The sequence below is a fragment of the Mustela putorius genome, unplaced genomic scaffold, assembly GCF_011764305.1.
Source record: "Mustela putorius furo isolate JIRA1106 unplaced genomic scaffold, ASM1176430v1.1 tig00000596_pilon_pilon_pilon, whole genome shotgun sequence".
Lineage (NCBI taxonomy): Eukaryota > Metazoa > Chordata > Mammalia > Carnivora > Mustelidae > Mustela > Mustela putorius.
The window spans coordinates 8,806,976-8,823,327 of record NW_025421428.1 but is presented as its reverse complement, the minus strand read 5'-3'; the positions used below and the strand labels follow the sequence as shown (position 1 = coordinate 8,823,327).

Below are 16,352 nucleotides of genomic sequence, written 5' to 3'. Positions count from 1 at the left end.
ATCCTCTGTGACACCAGGCGGTAGAGGATAACCAGTAGCACTGCCTTAGAATCTCCCCATAAACGTAAGTCTCCAAACTTCTTACCAGGGCCAGGGAACACATGGTGTCCCTGACAGACATGGGGCGGCAAGCCATAGGACCTGACGACAGCACCTCCCAATAGGAGGGGCCAGCTGGCTGAGTCTTAGCTTAGAGGCAGCTGTTGCATTAAATCTGGAGGGAGGGCGACTTCTGGCAGCCTCACAGGCTTCCTGATGCTGGACACTCCCCTGGACCTTTCCAAGACCGGCTGACCAGGAGAGGAGGAGATGTACTTCCTTGTCCCTTAACCATGGGTTAATCTCACTGGATGGAGCCCCATCACTAACACTGCCATAATTCCTTACCTTGAATCTGAGAAGTCATCAACTATTAAATGTGTCACATTCTAGTAAAAAAAGAAAAAGTGTGGCCAATTAGCCCTGACAGACTGTTAACTTTAAGAAGCCTCCTGATTTCAGAGATCTTAAAACAAGAAAAAAAAATGTCTTAGAATTAAAGAGATGTTATTTGTTTTCAGGACAACTGTGTTTCTGATTGCTTTGATGTGGGTCTTAATCCCAGTCCCATTACTTCCCAGCTGTGTGGACTGGTGCAAGGAACTTCACTTCAATAAGCCTCAGTCTTCTTGTTAGTAGAACAGAATGGTAATACTTCCTTCATAGGTTATGAGAGGAGGAAACAATGATGCCTACAGAATGTTGAGCTTGATGCCTAGCGTATCATAATTAGTTACATAAGATTATCTAACAAGGCTTGTGGGGACAACACATTTCTTCCAGTGCCCAGGTGGGTATACTGAGCTGAATCAATCTATGACTTCTTGGGGCTGGTATTTCCCAACAGACTATGACCAAGAGCAGGAAGGGCAGAGAACTGAATAAAGAACCAGTTATCTAGGTTTATCAAGGGCACTGAAAGCAGGCGGAATACAGGAGGTTTGAGGGAGAAGACAGATTCAGTTGGAATGCAGGGAGCTCCAGTTACCAAAATGGAAAAATAGATTGTACTGAACTAACTCTCTGGCTGGTAACAATGATAAGCTCTGGACAATACACAAAACAACTGCTTGAAAGCACCTGAGAACAGCCCAAAGCAACAGAAGCTGGAGGAGACACAGTTTTTGAAACCATGCCCTAGTGTACACTTCCCAGTAAGCCCAGGACTAAGAGTTATACCCTAGGACTATGGACAAAACCAAAATAAACCTACCTGAACAAAACCTAGATACCAAACCTCCACAAGACCAAGGGGGTAAGCCAGTAAATTAACCACCTGCCAGAGCAAAACACAACATTCTTTAGAGGAAGGCAATAAAATACAAAGTCACTCAATGTATCATACAAGAAGTCCAGTTATACAATTTTAAAATGATAGACAAGTGAAGCAGGAAAATGTGACCCATGCTCAAGAAAAATAATAGCCCATAAAACCAGACCCACTGATGAGCTAGATGTTGGACTTAGTTAAAAAAAAGAACTTTAAAATGGCTACTATATATATGTACAGGATTTTCAGGAAATGAAGGATAGAATGAATGAGCAGATAGAGAATCTCAGAAGATAAATTGGTCCTATAAAAATAAACCAGTGGAAATTTTAGACCCAATAAATACAGTACCTGACATAAAACATACTTTGGATAAAATTATCAAAGACTAGATACTGTAGAAGGAAAGGTCAGTAAACGTGGAGACAAGTAATAGAAATGATCCAACTGAAGCACAGGAAGGAAAAGGAAAAGGAAGAGAAAGGAAGGAAGGAAAGAAGGAAGAGAGGGAGGAAGGGCGAGAAAGAGGAGGGGAGCTTCAGTGACCTGTGGGACAACACCAAGTGTGTAAATGCAGTTCCAGAAGGGTAGGAAAGAGATAATTGTACTGAAGAAATATTAGAAGAAATAATGGCCCTGAATCGCCTTACACACATCCAAATTTAGTGAGACCCGTCAACTCAAAGATCCAAGAAGCTCAGTGAACTCCACACAGAATCAATGCAAAGAAACCCACACCTATGCACACCACAAACTGCTAAAAACCAAGATAAAGAGAACTCTTAAAAGACATGAGAGGGGAAGAGACTCACTGTACCCAGGAGCAGTAATAAGGAGCAGATCTGACTGCTCATTAGAAACAATGCAGGCCAGAAGACAATGGAAAGGCATTTAAAAACTACAGAAGGGAAGGGGAAAACCAGCAACTAGGGATCTGTGAGGCTTGAAATGCTGGTTAGACACTGCAACCCCACCTAAGCACCCCCTTTTACAACACACACTGCCCACGTACTTCCGCCATATACAGTATCTCAGTAGAAGAGCCCAACATTTCCAACAGAGAAAAAAACTGTAACTGTTAGAAAGGTGATAAGACATGGAAGACACATGAAATTGTTTAAACAAATTGGGGGACATAATTAAGAGTCTTTGTGTTCTACCACCGTGTAAACCTCACATAGGATGAAAAACATCCTGATCAAAAAAAGTGTAAAAAAAGAAAGGGAGATTCTCTTCTCCTCATGTGCTTTGGTCACATGATACTTTGGTCCAAGAGTCAGCTGGAAATGTGGGAAGGGTGTTTCTCAAGGAGGTCACGGAGATTCCAAGCTGAAGTTAGGCACCTGGCAAGCAAGAGCAGAGAGGTGTTTGGACGCAGGAAGAGCAACAGCCCCATTTCCTGGGCAACCACTGAATGTTTAATGCCACGCCTTGTGCTTTAGGTGCATCATGTCACTCAGTCCTCTCACACCCTAAGGAATGAGTAGTATCATTTAAAAAAATTTTTTTCTTAATGAGAAAACAAAGTTTGCGAGAGAAAGAGGACATTGCCCAGGTTAGTGACAGGGTAGGGATCTGAGCCCAGGTCTGTTAGACGCTGAGCCACAGCTCCTCATCCTCCCCAGCCAGGCACTCGATTATTCACTCCTCTGTACCAGGCTGCCCAGAAGGAGAGCTCTGTGTGGCCCACACCCACACGTGTTCCGGTGCTCCAGGACTCACAGCCCAGGAAAGGAGGCGATGGGGATTACTGCAGCCAACAGTGAGTAAGTACCGTGTACTAGCCGGTACACATCACACTTAGTGTGTTGCCATCTTGTTCATTTTTCTCAACAGCCCCATCAGTTAAGTCCTTGTAACATCTCGATTTTATGTTTGAGGACAGTGAGGCTTATAGCTGAGTGGTAGAAGCTATAGTGGTAGAAGTGGTAGAATTTGACTGCACAACTTAAGCTCTCCAGCAGCATCCTCAACTACCCAAGGCCACCTCAAAGGTGAGGGATATGCAAACATGGATGGGGCAAGGCCATCCTGGTGTTCCTCTCCCACATGACGGGATCCTAGGAACTGTGAATTGTGAAAGCAAATATGCTCTAGTAATCCAGGAGCTGGGCTGCACCTGTTCCGCAGGGGGGGGTGGGTCCTGGAAATTCCCTCTGACCCAGCGAGTCCCATCGCCTCCACTTGCCTCTCTCACCAGGATGGCTGCAACCATCGCCCACCAGCTCCAGGTGTTGTCTATGGTTCCTGCCAACTCAGTCTCTGCTCAACACCTAATGGGGCCTTTCAGAAATAAAAGCAAGTTGTTGGAAAGCTTTCCGTGGCTTCCCACTGTCCTTGGATCAAGTCCCACCTCCAAAAAGGCCTCGTCTTCCGCCATGCTCCTTGTCTCTCCTCAGACAAATGCAGTCCTGGGAAGAACTCCCTATAATTGTTCCAGTTATTACTGCTGCCTAACAAATTACCATCAAAACTCAGCAGCCTAAACAACCATTTTCCTATCCTCATGGATTCTGTGGGTCAAGGACTCAGCTGCAGAACGGTACAGTGGCTCGTGCCTGGGGCCTCGGCAGGAAGACTCCAGCAGGAGCTGACTCATGGCTGGAGGCTTGAATCACTGAGAGGCATCTTTCTTCCTGGCTGTGAGCTGGGACCCATGTCACCCCGGGCCTCTGCCCAGCAGCTTGCAGGTAGCTGGACTTCCCAGGGTCTAGCCTGGCTCGGGGCTCCAAAAGAGAGTTTCCCAGTGAACAAGGCAGAAGCTGCACCGCCTCGTCTCACCCAGGCTTGGATAGCAGGTAGTGTCATTTCCAGTGCACTCCACTGGTTGTAAGGAGGTCACAAACCCACCTGGATTCAAAGGGAGGGGACAGAGACCCTACGTCTCACTGGGACGAGTGTCAAGTTCTTGTGTTGGAGTAGGAGATTATTGGGGCCATCTTCGAGAAAGCCATCTGCCACGTGGTCTGTCACACTATTGTCTCTACCCGGACTATCGTCTCTCCAACTTGCATCTGCTGACTCTTACCCATCCATCAGGCTTCAGCTGAAAGACCACACGCTTGGGGAGCCTGCCCCGACTGCCCGGCTTGAGCCAGCCTCCTGCTGAGAGACCTGCTTAGCATCTAGCACTTCTCATGGGTCTGTCTGTCTGTCTCCCCTCCTGATTGCAAGCTCTGTGAGGAGAGCAACTTTGACTTCCTGGTGTCAGCTCAGAGCAGGTTCCCCATAAACACATCCTGGAGAAGACACTCGTGAGACAGAGGAGGAAGGGGAGGAGAAGGAAGCATGCCAGCCTCCGGGCTGACGAGGGGGACGCGCAGGAAGGATCGACTCCAGCCTATGTGCTTCTGCTGCGCCTGGAGTCCCCAGCCTCCCGCGGCTTCTGTGCAGCCCTGGCACAGGGACCCTCCTGAGTGGGCGGGTGCCTTCACCCCCACGGTGGTCGTAGGAGGCACACTGTCCAACCTGACCGTCCGGCTAATGTCACCTGTAAGCTACTGCAGTCTTCTGGTGAAGACTCGCCTTCTAAAAAGGAACAAGACCAACAGATCACAAAGGGAGCGCGTCTGAGCAGGCTGGGAGGGGCCGAGGCGAGAAGCAGAGTTTGCTCCCTGCCGACACAGGAGGGGCAGTCCTGAGGAGCAGAGGACCACAGTGGACAAGCTTGCCCAGGGCCCAGCAACACAGTGCGCTATGTCTGATGGTGAGGAGAATCCCACCGAAGCTTCTCTCCCAATCTGCACCTGAGCGTCATCACCACCATTATCACTAAACTTCTCTAAAGAGGAAGGAAGAGTCACCACCAGTATTTCACAGAGCTGCTGCCCAGGCAGACACACAAACGTGCACCCCGCTGCTCCCGCCCTGGTACCCGCTGGCCTCCCCTGTCTGCCGGCGGTGCGGACACGTGTGTCCGCAGGATCGCTCACTTCACGGGGCTCTGGCGCGGTCTTCTCCCTTCTGCTCTGACTCTGCGAACGCTCGTGCGCTCCACCTCACTGACAGACTGTGCCGGGGCCTCTCATCACGGGTCCTCGAAGGTCTGGAGGTCACCACAGAGGTTCTGGGAGTGCAGTCCCGGCCTGCCCGCCTCCCGAGTGCTGAGTCCAGCCCGCCGGGGCGCTCCTGTCCTGCGCCAAGCCCTCCCCCGCGTGATACCCTGGAATCCATGAAGCTAGATCACTGGTCCTCGCTTTTTTACTGATGCATGAAAGGGATGACAGAACCGTGAAGTGACTTAATCAAGGCCTCTAGGTGGTAAGTGACAGGCGGTTCTCCCATGCACAGCCCCCACCCCCGCCAGCCTGTGGTGTTTCCCGTGTCTCAGGCCACTGCCTCCTGTTAGCTTCAGCACAGATCCCGCTGGCTTCTGTGCACAGTCTTGGGCTCCCTCCCCGGGGTTTAGAGGTGAGAGAGAGGCCTCTAGGAAGGGTGCCCACGGGGAGAAGCCATCTGTATGGAGCTGTCCCCCCTGCTCACCTGGGGCTCTGTGGGGCAGTGCAGGGATGAGGGAACCATTCAGTGGGGGGACCTGCTGCCTGTGCAGCTAGAGCAGATCTAGACCCATTACCTGAGTCAGAGGGGAAGCCGTCTGCCTCGGCAGAGCGCGCTAGTGGCGGGCAGGCCAGGGAGTAGAGCCGGCCCAGCTGCTCGTGCCAGGGAAGGAGGGGGCCGGCGAGGAGGGCCGCCTAAGCGGGCTGGGGCGGGAGGGGCTGGGCCAGCTGGGGCCGGAGTTAGTGTGACATCACCGGGCGGCCCGCCTCTGTCTGGGGCTGAGGGGAGGCCCGGAGCCTTTCTGGGGCCTGGGGGATCCTCTTGCACTGGTGGGTGGAGAGAAGTGCCTGCAGCCAACCAGGGTCAGGCTGTGCTCACAGTTTCCTCCGGCGGCATGTAAAGGCTCCACAAAGGAGTGGGGAGTTCAAATGAGGCTGCTGCCGACGGCCTGAGGATGGACCCAGAGCCCTGAGCAGTGCCTCCTGAGTCCCTGACCTGCAGAGCATGGCACGGAGGCAGCCGCTGGCCCCTGCTGGGAGAGGAGGCAGGTTGTAAGCAGCCCCAGCAGGACCCCTGGCCAGCCCCCGCCCCACCCCCGGCGCAAGACCAGCTGTGGAGCACCGCGGAGCAAGCAGAGGCCAGTGAGGCAGGGCTGCTTGGCGGCCAGTCCGGCCTGCGACTCGGGGACCCCTCCTGGAGGCCATGGACAGGCTGCCCTGCTGACGTCTGGGGTAGAGCACGTGAGGAGCTGCCCCGGGGAGTCTAGCAGGAGTGACAAGGTAAGGGGCCAGCTCCGTGGCACCAAGGGACAAGGGGGCAAGACGCAGCAGCTGGCCCCATGTCTGGGGGTTCAAGAACCCTGACCCCTCCAGCTGGGGGTGTGTGCAGCTGCACCCCAGAGGGAGTCACTCTTGCTTTCCTCTGGAGCCAAAAAGTCACTGCTGGGGCAGACTGCGGACACCTGGGCCGAGGGTGGTGTTCTGGGGGCATGAGACCACGGGCTGGGGCTTTGAGAGCTTCCTCTGTAAGCCCTACTGTGCTGCAGACAAAGAGCCTTTGGGGTGAAGGAAGGCGGCTCCAGGGCACGGCCCGGCAGCTGGGGTGTGTGCGTGAGCGCGTTCCTGTGTGTAGGTGTGTGCTTAGGGGGACAGGAGTAGCCCGAGGACATGGGAAGGCGTTTTGAAGTTTTGGGTTTCTATGCACTCTGCCTAGACCCTATGCTGAGGCAAAAGCAAAAGCAAACACTGTCTGGCCAGAGCCGGGAGCCCTTGTTCAGAAAGTTCCCTGGAGCCCAGCAGCCTCTGCCCACCCCTCGGCTGGAGAGGAGAGGACCGAAGGGGTCCGGAGCTGGGGGGGACACACCAGCTAGAGAGTTCCGTCACCGTGGCTCAGGGCAAAGCGTTGCCCCGGCTTTCCCTGCATGTCCACAGACGCCTGATCCCGCCCAGCACCGGACGGGAGCCCAGGTCTCCAGCGGGCTGACTGTGGCACTGAAAGAGGGGAGGACCAGTCTTCCCCGGCACCCGGCGGGGGGTACAGCGCCGGCTCCACATTCCGAGTCCCTTGAAAGCACTCAGCATTAGATAACATTTCCCAACAGAAATTCTTCACTGATCCCTCCCTTCTCCTTCTGTGATATGTGTGTCACGGGTCAGCTCTTGCTTCTGCTGTGGGATTAGGAGAGCTCCCAGAGGCCAGTTCGGTTACTCAGAAAAGGATCTCCTTTCACTGGGGCTCTGAGGAAAGCCGAGAATGCCACTTCCGAAGCTGGCCCAATGCTCCCCACATGCGTTCTCCCACGGTGAGGCAGAGTAAGGTAGGGCTTGTGAGCTAGCTTCAGGTCCTAGCTCCTCTACTCAGCAGTCCCGGGACCTCGGCAGGGCACTCAGTCTCTTGAAACCTGTTTCCTTTTCTGCGAAATGGAAGAATGACACCAGCTGTCTCTTAGCAACGGCTAACACACTGCACTCACCCTGGGCCAGACGCTTACCAGCTCGCGGGACCCTCACAGCCATCCTGCAATAGGGTACTGTTGTTCAAGCCCTTGTCCCCACCTTTATAGGAGGAAACTGAGGTATGGAGGTTCGGGGATGTGCCCAAGGCCATAGGGTTAGTAAGTGCCAGCACCAGGACCTGAACCCAGCACTCCGAGCCACACTCCCCATGGAGCTGGGAGCCCGATGCGGGACTCGATCCCGGGACTCCGGGATCATGACCTGAGCCGAAGGCAGTCGTCCAACCAACTGAGCCACCCAGGCGTCCCGATGATGCGGTTCTTGAACCCTGGTCAGCCTGGCTCCAAAGTCTATACTTTTCCCCTCCTCACTCCACTGCCCTGGTCAAGGTATCCTGACTTCTCTTTTCCTGACCCCGTCACTGGGTCCCCCAGCAGCCAAGTCTGTTCTGGCTGCTGTCCTACCGAATGCTCACACCACGCCATCTAAAAACCACGTGTACCTGCCTTCGATGCATCACTTGCTTGTGAAAGAGGCCTCTCTCTGACACAGAACAGGCTTTATCTACCTCTTCTTACAGATGAGCCTCCACACAGCTACACAGCACCATGGGACCCTGGCACCGGCTCAGCAGGGCGGAGCCTCGGGCAAATTTCACCCATGTGTCTGAGATACCATTCATGTGTTTCCTACGTCCCTACTTGGAGAGTCCGCGGGCTGCAGGACCAGCAAGCAGGTCTTCACAGTCTGCACTGCCACACTCGAGCAATTCTGACCACATCAGGGAGGCAGCAACCACTGCCTTAGAATGAACAGCAGCAGCCCGCCCAAGGCAGGCAGGCAGGGACATGCAGCTTCAGGCCTCTCTGAATCATAGCCCATTTCACCCGAAGTGGTCTCAGCAGACAGCAGTCAAATGTGGAGAGGCTCTGCTGGTGGGGCTCAGGGCCCACTGGAAGGAGGCAGAAGGTGAATCTAGCAATCACACAGACGTATAACAGTAAGAGACCTGCGACGAGGGGGCACAGGGCACCAAATGAGTGGTGCTGTCCCCATTTTACAGAGGAGGAAACTGAGGCTCAGAGGTTGTAGCACCTCTGCCAACGTTCCTCCACCAGTGGACCAAAAAGCGAGGATTCAAACCCAGATCTGGACTCCTCCTACCCCAGCCCACTGCCATCCTGGATAGACACACTGGGGAAATCTTAAGAATGAATCAATTCATTGAATAGCATTCTTCTCTGTGAATTTATATAAAATACCCCAAATAGAAGGGTTATTCAGCCACTGGCAACTGGGAGTTTGTGGTGATAGATAGGTCACATCAGAAACTCATGCCAAGAGTAGTTTCTGTAAAAAACCATATTCCCTAATATTGACTGTAAACCATATGACGGATTTAACGACAGCCTGGGGTGGGGGGGCGGCAGTTAAAACGTTACAATGTTCTGTTACACGTGTCCATCAATTGTAAGACACATCCTGATCACAGAAATGTTCACATGTTGGGTGGGGGGAGTCAGACCTCTCACAATCGAGCTATTGTGTTCCGTCTGTTCTTCGGCGAAACCAACCGGCCTGTCTTGGGGCCAGCAGCCCCAGAGCCTCAGCCTCCTCCTGCTGCCTAGTCCTCCAGAAAGGCAGGCACAAGATCCCTAAGAAGAGCCCAGAAAGGGAGAGCCTGGGTGGCTAAGTTGGGCGTGTGACTCTTAGTTTCAGCTCAGGTCATGATCTCAGGGTCATGGGATGGAGCCCAGAGTAGGCTCTGCACTGGCGTCGTAACTGCTTGGAATTCTATCTCCCTCTGCTTCTCTCTCTCTCTGTAAAGGGTGGGGGGATCCCAGAAGGAAGTCTGTCCTTCTCTCTCAGAAGCACCTGAGGAACAGTTCAGTTCCAGGAAAGACCGAAATCCTGCCTGAGGCGGCCCCAGTCCAACCTCCATGAGGGAAAGCTGGTATCTCTTAGTCACTGCAGGACCTCCACGACTCGGGGCTGGGCAGAGAATGGATGTGCGGAATGAATGAATGGATGAATGAATGAAGCAAGCAAGCAAGCCTCAGACCCTGACAAACAAGCCTCTTGGTCCCATGGTGCCACACAGTTCCCCTCTGTGTTGTCGAGCCTAGGCCCCTTTGGGGTGCCTCTACTCCCACCTTGTGCCCACCCCAATCCTCACCCCAGCTGGAGCTGCCCTGCCAAGAAACTGATCACCATCCCCTCTGCTCTCTGTCCCGCCAACCACCCTGGGCCCCTTGAGAGCAGGGACCTACTCTGTTCCTGCTCTGCCTCCAGCCCCAGAACGTGGCCGGGACAGGGGAAATGCTCGGGAAATACATGCAATGAATGGAATCCTTGAAGTCCTATCTGGGAATCTAAGTGCCATCCTGGCTGTTGGGTATTTGGAGGGGAAACAACCCTGACCCCACTTTAAGCAGCTCACGTCTGAGGTGCACAACCAGATGGGGTGCTGTGATGGGTGCAGGAAGCAGCCACGGCTGCTCCTGGGGGCAGAGGAGGAAGGGGGCCTCACTGTGGACGGTGGCTTCACAGGGAAGTGGATCTGGGAGGTCAAGTGAGAGAGGGAGACAGACGTGTGCCTCAGGCAAGACACGGGGGAAGGCGCTGGGGCAAAAAGAAGAGCATGTGCAGAGTGGCAGGGAGCCTGAGCGTGAGCACAGAGGCCCTGTTCCTAAAGCAGGACACCAACACGACCAGTTGGAACCTTAGAAGGACGGGCCTGGAGCCACCTGCACCCTGGAGGGCAGGGGAGCGAGGGCCCAAAGGCAGGGGGGCCAGTTAGGACTGTGTGGGTAAGAAACCTGGCTCTGGGGTAGACAAACTTGGTTCCAGGCCTGGCCTCACCACTTGGTAGCCGTGTGTCCCTGGGCAAGTGACTTCATCCTTTCCCTCTGTCTCCTCTTCTGTGAGATGAAAATAATCATAGGCCCAACTTCACAGGGTTACTGGGATCTGAGAGGTAGGCACAGAATGTGCTTGTCCCGGTGCTCAAGGGATGAGCCCATGCCAACAGGCTGAGGTGGCCTTAGGTGCCAACCGCTTGGTCTGGCCTAGAAAAGCAGTTCCAGGCCAGGCCCACAGTCCCTAGGAAGCCACCGTGGGGCAGCACTGTCTGCCCCGTCCCTGGCTTCTCCCTCTCATCTGAGGCTCGCCCAGTTCCCAGGCTCCAGAGCACACCAGGCATGGCCGGAAACGCAGCAGCCAACTCAGAAGCCGGGCTCTGACATGGCTTCTGCAGACTCTCCCCTCCTCGGCTCTGTTGGCTGGGGCTCCTGGCACAGAGGGCTCAGTGCGCAGGCTTTGGGGGAATCTCAAAATGGTTCCCAAATAGCGCACCGTGAAAAAGTAACAGCAGCATCCTTGTCCCCCTGGCAAAGGCAACTAGCTCCCCACTGCCTAACCACATCCCGCCTTGCCCTATGATCTCACAGTATGACCACAACCCACCTCGTCCACGAACTCAGTCAGCCCTCCCTGGAGCCATCTGCTCCCCAGAGGCGAGAACCCAGGGCATCAGGCAGATTCAACCCCCACACTGCTATTCTCCCTGGCAAATGGGTCGGATCCGACACTGCCTGCCTATCTGGCTCCTGCCTCTGTTCCCACCACCCGTGACAGGGCCGGACGGGGGCTGTCGCAGCGCACGATCACTGGCTGGAGGGGAAGGCTAGGGGACGGGAGGCTGGATAGACGAACAAATAAATGGCTCATTTGAAGGTCTTATGAGAGCTGAGCTGGCAGGGTCTGGGAACTGGCTCCAGACTCCTTGGGTGCCCACATGGCCTTCTGGTGGGGAATGAATCACAGGATCCTAGGCTGGAAAGGGATGGCAGTTGGAGATGCGGCTGTTCCCTCCCTGGCCCCCAGGCTAGCGGTGAATCACCCAGGACAAGCGAGGCACAGTTCCTTCGGGTTTTCTAAGGTGAGGACACCACTGCTCATCCTAGATGCCCATTTTGGGGTCTTGCCACTTGGATAATCAAGAAGCTGTTTCTAACATCCAACAAAACTCCCCCTTGTACTGACCTGAAAGCCATTTCTACTGATTCAGTCAACAGCAACTAAGAAGCAATCTGCATCCTTGCCGTGAAGCCCACAGACAAGCACCTGTTGTTTGTTCGTGCTGGCTAGAGAGACAATCTCGGAGGAAGTAAGGGCATGGGGACTGCAGTTGACAGCAGAATCCCATCCTGACATTTATTTCAAGGGACCTCAGACAAGGGACCTGACCTCTCTGGACCTGGGTTTACTCTCCCGCAAAATGCAGATAACATTTCTCTTCTCCTTGGTGTAAAGGGACCATACAATTTGGTACCCAATCGGGAAGGAAGAGGGGGTGCTATTCATAATTACATAAGATAACGGGCCTCAGCAGGGGGCAACCTTATGCGTGGGGCTGGAAGTGCCAGTGAGAAAGGGCACACCAGGCACGCGGTGAGTTTACCACAAACAAACGAGGACTGTTGTTATCTATGCTTTTGGTTATATGGTCAGTTGGGCCCTCTGGGGCCTCTTCTGGGATTTTTCTTGATCTGGATCCCTCCCACATCCTGGATCACCAGTTGGTTTGGGTACCACCCCACTGGTACACTATACATCCCCAACAGCCTTAGTAGGAAAAGCTGTCAACTTTGAAGTTTTGATTTTTTTCTTCTTGGTCCTGATGTTGCCTTAACAATCATGACCTGTGCTCAGGTCCAACAGACTTATTCAAGGAGAGGTCGAGTTGCTAGCTTCCCCAAAGCCAGACGCCAGGGGCCAGCCAGGCACACTCAGGGGCAGATGGCAGCTCCAGAGGCCTACACTGCCTTGGCGGGGGCCCACTTCCCAGGCCTCCTGCACGGCCTCTGGTCTGGGCTCCTCCTCAGCCTTCTATGATAATAGGACGATGGGGCAGGGCTGGCAACAGAGGCAGCGGCGGGTTCTGAGAGCCCCTCACATGGGACTCTAGACTAGGTGACACTGTGAGAGCTGGCTTGAATCCAGAGGTTTTCCTGGGGTCAGCTCTCCTGAGGATCCCAGGAGCTCTTCTGTTCTCCCCTGGCCTGCGGGGGTCAGGGAGCAATTTCTTTTGAGTGTCCTGTCACTCCAGCACTTTTCTTTCCATATATTCAGCACGGTATATTTTAGGGTTCTGTTACTGGCTCCACTACTTAGTAATTTGGTGACTGTGGGCAAAATGACTCATGGTCTTAGAATCTCAATAGTTTCCTCACCTGCAAATGGGGGAGTTGTCAGCCCTGCTGTTAGTCTTAAAAGCATCTTTGTGGGTATTAGAAAATGGCTGTAATATAAATATTCCAAACTATAAAGATTGTTGAATGTTGAGTTGTGCTCCCTAGAGTTGCATAGTGCACAACTTGGGCCACCATGCATGGCAGCCCTGAAGTAACGGGGCTTCCCTCCTGAAGTTGTTGGAATAAATATGATCATGTTTATAAATTGTCTGAGTCACAGTGACAACTGACTGTAGTTATCCTCCTGAGTGTTTGAATTTCTGTCATTCCTAACCCCTGGCGGTACCAGCTTCTGCTGCAGGTCATGATACAAAGCTCCATCTTATAAAAACAATTCTTCCCACAAAGTGGCCCCATACCTGGGTTGTGGTGCCGTGAGTAGGACGTGGACACACGGTGTGTGGCCTCACTGCACCAGGCCAAGCAGGGACGCTCAGGGCTGCACACCAGAGGCTGGGTGGGACCCAAGCCCAGGGGAGGCCGCCTCCCCATATGCAGGTGCTGTCACGTGGCTTGATCACACCAGCTCCACTTGTAGGGAGGGAAACCCGCACATAATGGAAACTCCTCACAATACAATGTGGAAAAGCAATTTCAAGAATCGTTTTATTTTCATTTTGAAGCCAAGGAAAACAGTTGGAGTTGCTTTTCTTTGTTGGTCAGAGGAAGAAATTGAGGAGCACTGCTTTGATTGCAATGGAGTTCTTCTCCAGGCCTAAGATGGCTGGAATGCTGGGGAGGGTTATTTCTCTTGGGGTGTAATTAGTTGAATAAATATCGAGAAAGCAAAAGTAAACAAACTCATTACTGCCCATTAAGAACTGCCAAAGTAGCAGAAAACTGAAGGGGGGGGGGTTAGAATCTTTAAGGAAAACAAATGACTCTAAAGCCAAGGCCAGTGCAGAGTACAGCCCTTGGCGTGAGGCTGATCGGAGCTCTCGGCTGCGTCAGCTCCAGCTCTTATCTGCTCCACGCTCCCGGCAAGTCACTTAGCCTGTCTGGGATTCAGCGACCCCATTCACAAAGTAGAAGTGGGGGACAACCACCTGGCGAGACCACCTGTGACAGTATGTGTCAGGCACCCAGCACGGGATCCTGTTCCTTTCCTTCCTTCTGTAACCCACCTGGCCCCAAGTCACTCCTGCCAAGCCCAGACCCCGTGGAAAAGTAGCAGGAAGACCCAGAATCGTGAGCCTCACAACTGGTGGCACCATTAGCAACGCCATCTTGAGCGAGATACCAGACACCCTCCGGAGAGGCAATTTCCTCACCCTCAAAACGGCACAGCGCGGCTAACTAGCTCTGACTGTTGGGATGACTGAATGAGATGATGCACATGCAGGGCCTTGGGAACCTGAAAACCTGTACGAGTGTTAATGATCAAGATTGGTGCTCTTTTCAATCGAACAATCACGAGAAATGCTCTTTCAAGACAGCACAGCCCTGCACTGCGTCTGCCTGCCTCCTGCTTCCCTCTCTTCCCCGGCACCGTGTAAAATACAGGGAGAGCAGGGGAGCCAGACCCAGGCTGACCAGAGGGCAGCTTTAGGCTGGATGATGAGGCCAGACACACCTCCAGCTCACAGCTCCCCTGCTGAGCTGCACAGGCACAAGTCCCGCCTCTGAGAAATGGGAGGAGCCTTGACTGTGGTCTCTCCCACCAGGGGGCGTGGTCAGTGCTCCTCCCGGAACCTGACTTTGTAGTCCGCCCTCAGGCCGCTATCGTGTTATTACCATCTCTAGTTTGGGAAGCATTTCTATGTCCCTAAGTAGTGTGTGAGGTGGGTTGGGTCGCCCCGTTTCACAGAAGAGGCTCAGCCTTCAGGATCACAAGGGCAGAGGCTTTGCTCAGGAAGTGTGGGAGGGGACAGGACTCAATGATAAAGAGTGCTACCCTGCCAGGTCTTGAGGCCTGGGAAGGTCTGGAAGCCAACCCTTTTCTGGAGCCAGGTTGACTCCCTGGGCCTCTGGCAGTTTCTCGGCCGAGGCAGAAGCCCGCACCAGCATCAGCACTGGCACCCAGCGCCCGGAGCATAGTGAGGTGTTTGTCACCACCACTCTCAGGTGAGCGGTGGTGGGGAAGGCACGGGCCTGCCCACCCTAGCCTGCAGCACTGCTCCTCCCCATTGTTCTGGGCCAGGCGTGGCCAGGGGCTGGCACAGGAACTGCCAGAGCACTTTGGAAACCAGGCAAACACTCACAAACTCAGCCTGGTTTCCACTAACGTCACTGTAGCCCTACCTCGGAGCCCAGCCCCCATCAAAGGCTGCCGAACACCTTTCTCTGTGTAGCCCCAAAGGCTGAGGGGCCATGGAACCATAGTTAGGCCACCTCCTTCCAGCAGAAAACAATTGTGAGTGGCTCCGGGAGCCCAGGGGCTGTTGTGGGACAGCCGGCCAGCGAACCTGTAGGCTGCTCACCAGAGAAGCCCCACGGGTGCCTGGGTAAATTAACATATAGTCAGAAGGCGATCTTGCTAATCCTTTTTTTTGGACTGAAGACCAGATTAAGTACATTTCTGTGTAGTCAGTAAGAGTTCGAAGGCTGGAATACGTGAGATCAGACAAGGGAAGCTTTCCTGACCCCTCCCATTATCCCTAGTTCTGCTACCTCCCAGCTGTGTGATCTCAGGCAATTCACTTAGCCTCTTTGGGTCTCAGTTCCCTCATCTGTAAAATGGAAATGACAAGCGAATCTTAACAGTATCTACCTTGTGAGGATAAATCAAAGTAGAAAATGCTTGCAAATGTTTTGGGAAGGGGCAGGTACACAGCAGGGACTTGGTAAATAGATTCTATCGATGTTACCGAAAAGCCTAAGGAATGGCCTCTGGGGCGCCTGGGTGGCTCAATCGGTTAAGCGTCTGCCTTTGGCTCAGGTCATGATCTCAGGTCCTGGCATTGAGCCCTGTATCAGGCTCCCTGCCTGGAGGGGAGTCTGCTTCTCCCTCTGCCCTCCCCCTGCTCATGCTCTGTTTCTGTCTCTGTCTCTCAAATAAATAAATAAAATCTTTGAAAGAAAGAAAGAAAGAAAGGAAAGAAATGACCTCCTCCTGTACCTCTGGACCCCTCCAGCAATCACCTGCACAGGGGTCCCCTGGCCCTGACACTCCACAGCCCTCTCATCTGCGCAGCAGCAGTGGGCAGGCATGCCTTTTCACTCAGGCCGGAAACACTGACTGAGTGCCTGCCTGCCCAGTCCAGGCCACGTGCTTGGCACTGCAGATAGCACGGACCACCCCCTGCCCTCGCAGCGGTTCCATTCACGGGGTGGGGAAAAGGTCTACATGCTGACAATGTGGGAAGGTCACAATTTTAGATAATCAGGGTGGGCCTC

General features: G+C 53.6%; 2 protein-coding genes across 9 annotated transcripts in view; one reads left to right on the top strand and one right to left on the bottom strand.

Annotated features, from left to right (window-relative positions):
* RALGPS1 (Ral GEF with PH domain and SH3 binding motif 1) overlaps nt 1-16,352 on the bottom strand; it is a 270,593-nt gene that overhangs the window by 92,809 nt on the left and 161,432 nt on the right. The gene's annotated exons all lie outside the window — the stretch shown is intronic.
* The window catches only part of ANGPTL2 (angiopoietin like 2), a 33,830-nt gene continuing 23,538 nt past the window's right edge, over nt 6,061-16,352 (top strand). Inside the window, exon 1 of the mRNA XM_004757281.3 lies at nt 6,061-6,585. The gene's annotated coding sequence lies outside the window, so the exon portion shown is untranslated. The remainder of the gene's footprint in view (nt 6,586-16,352) is intronic.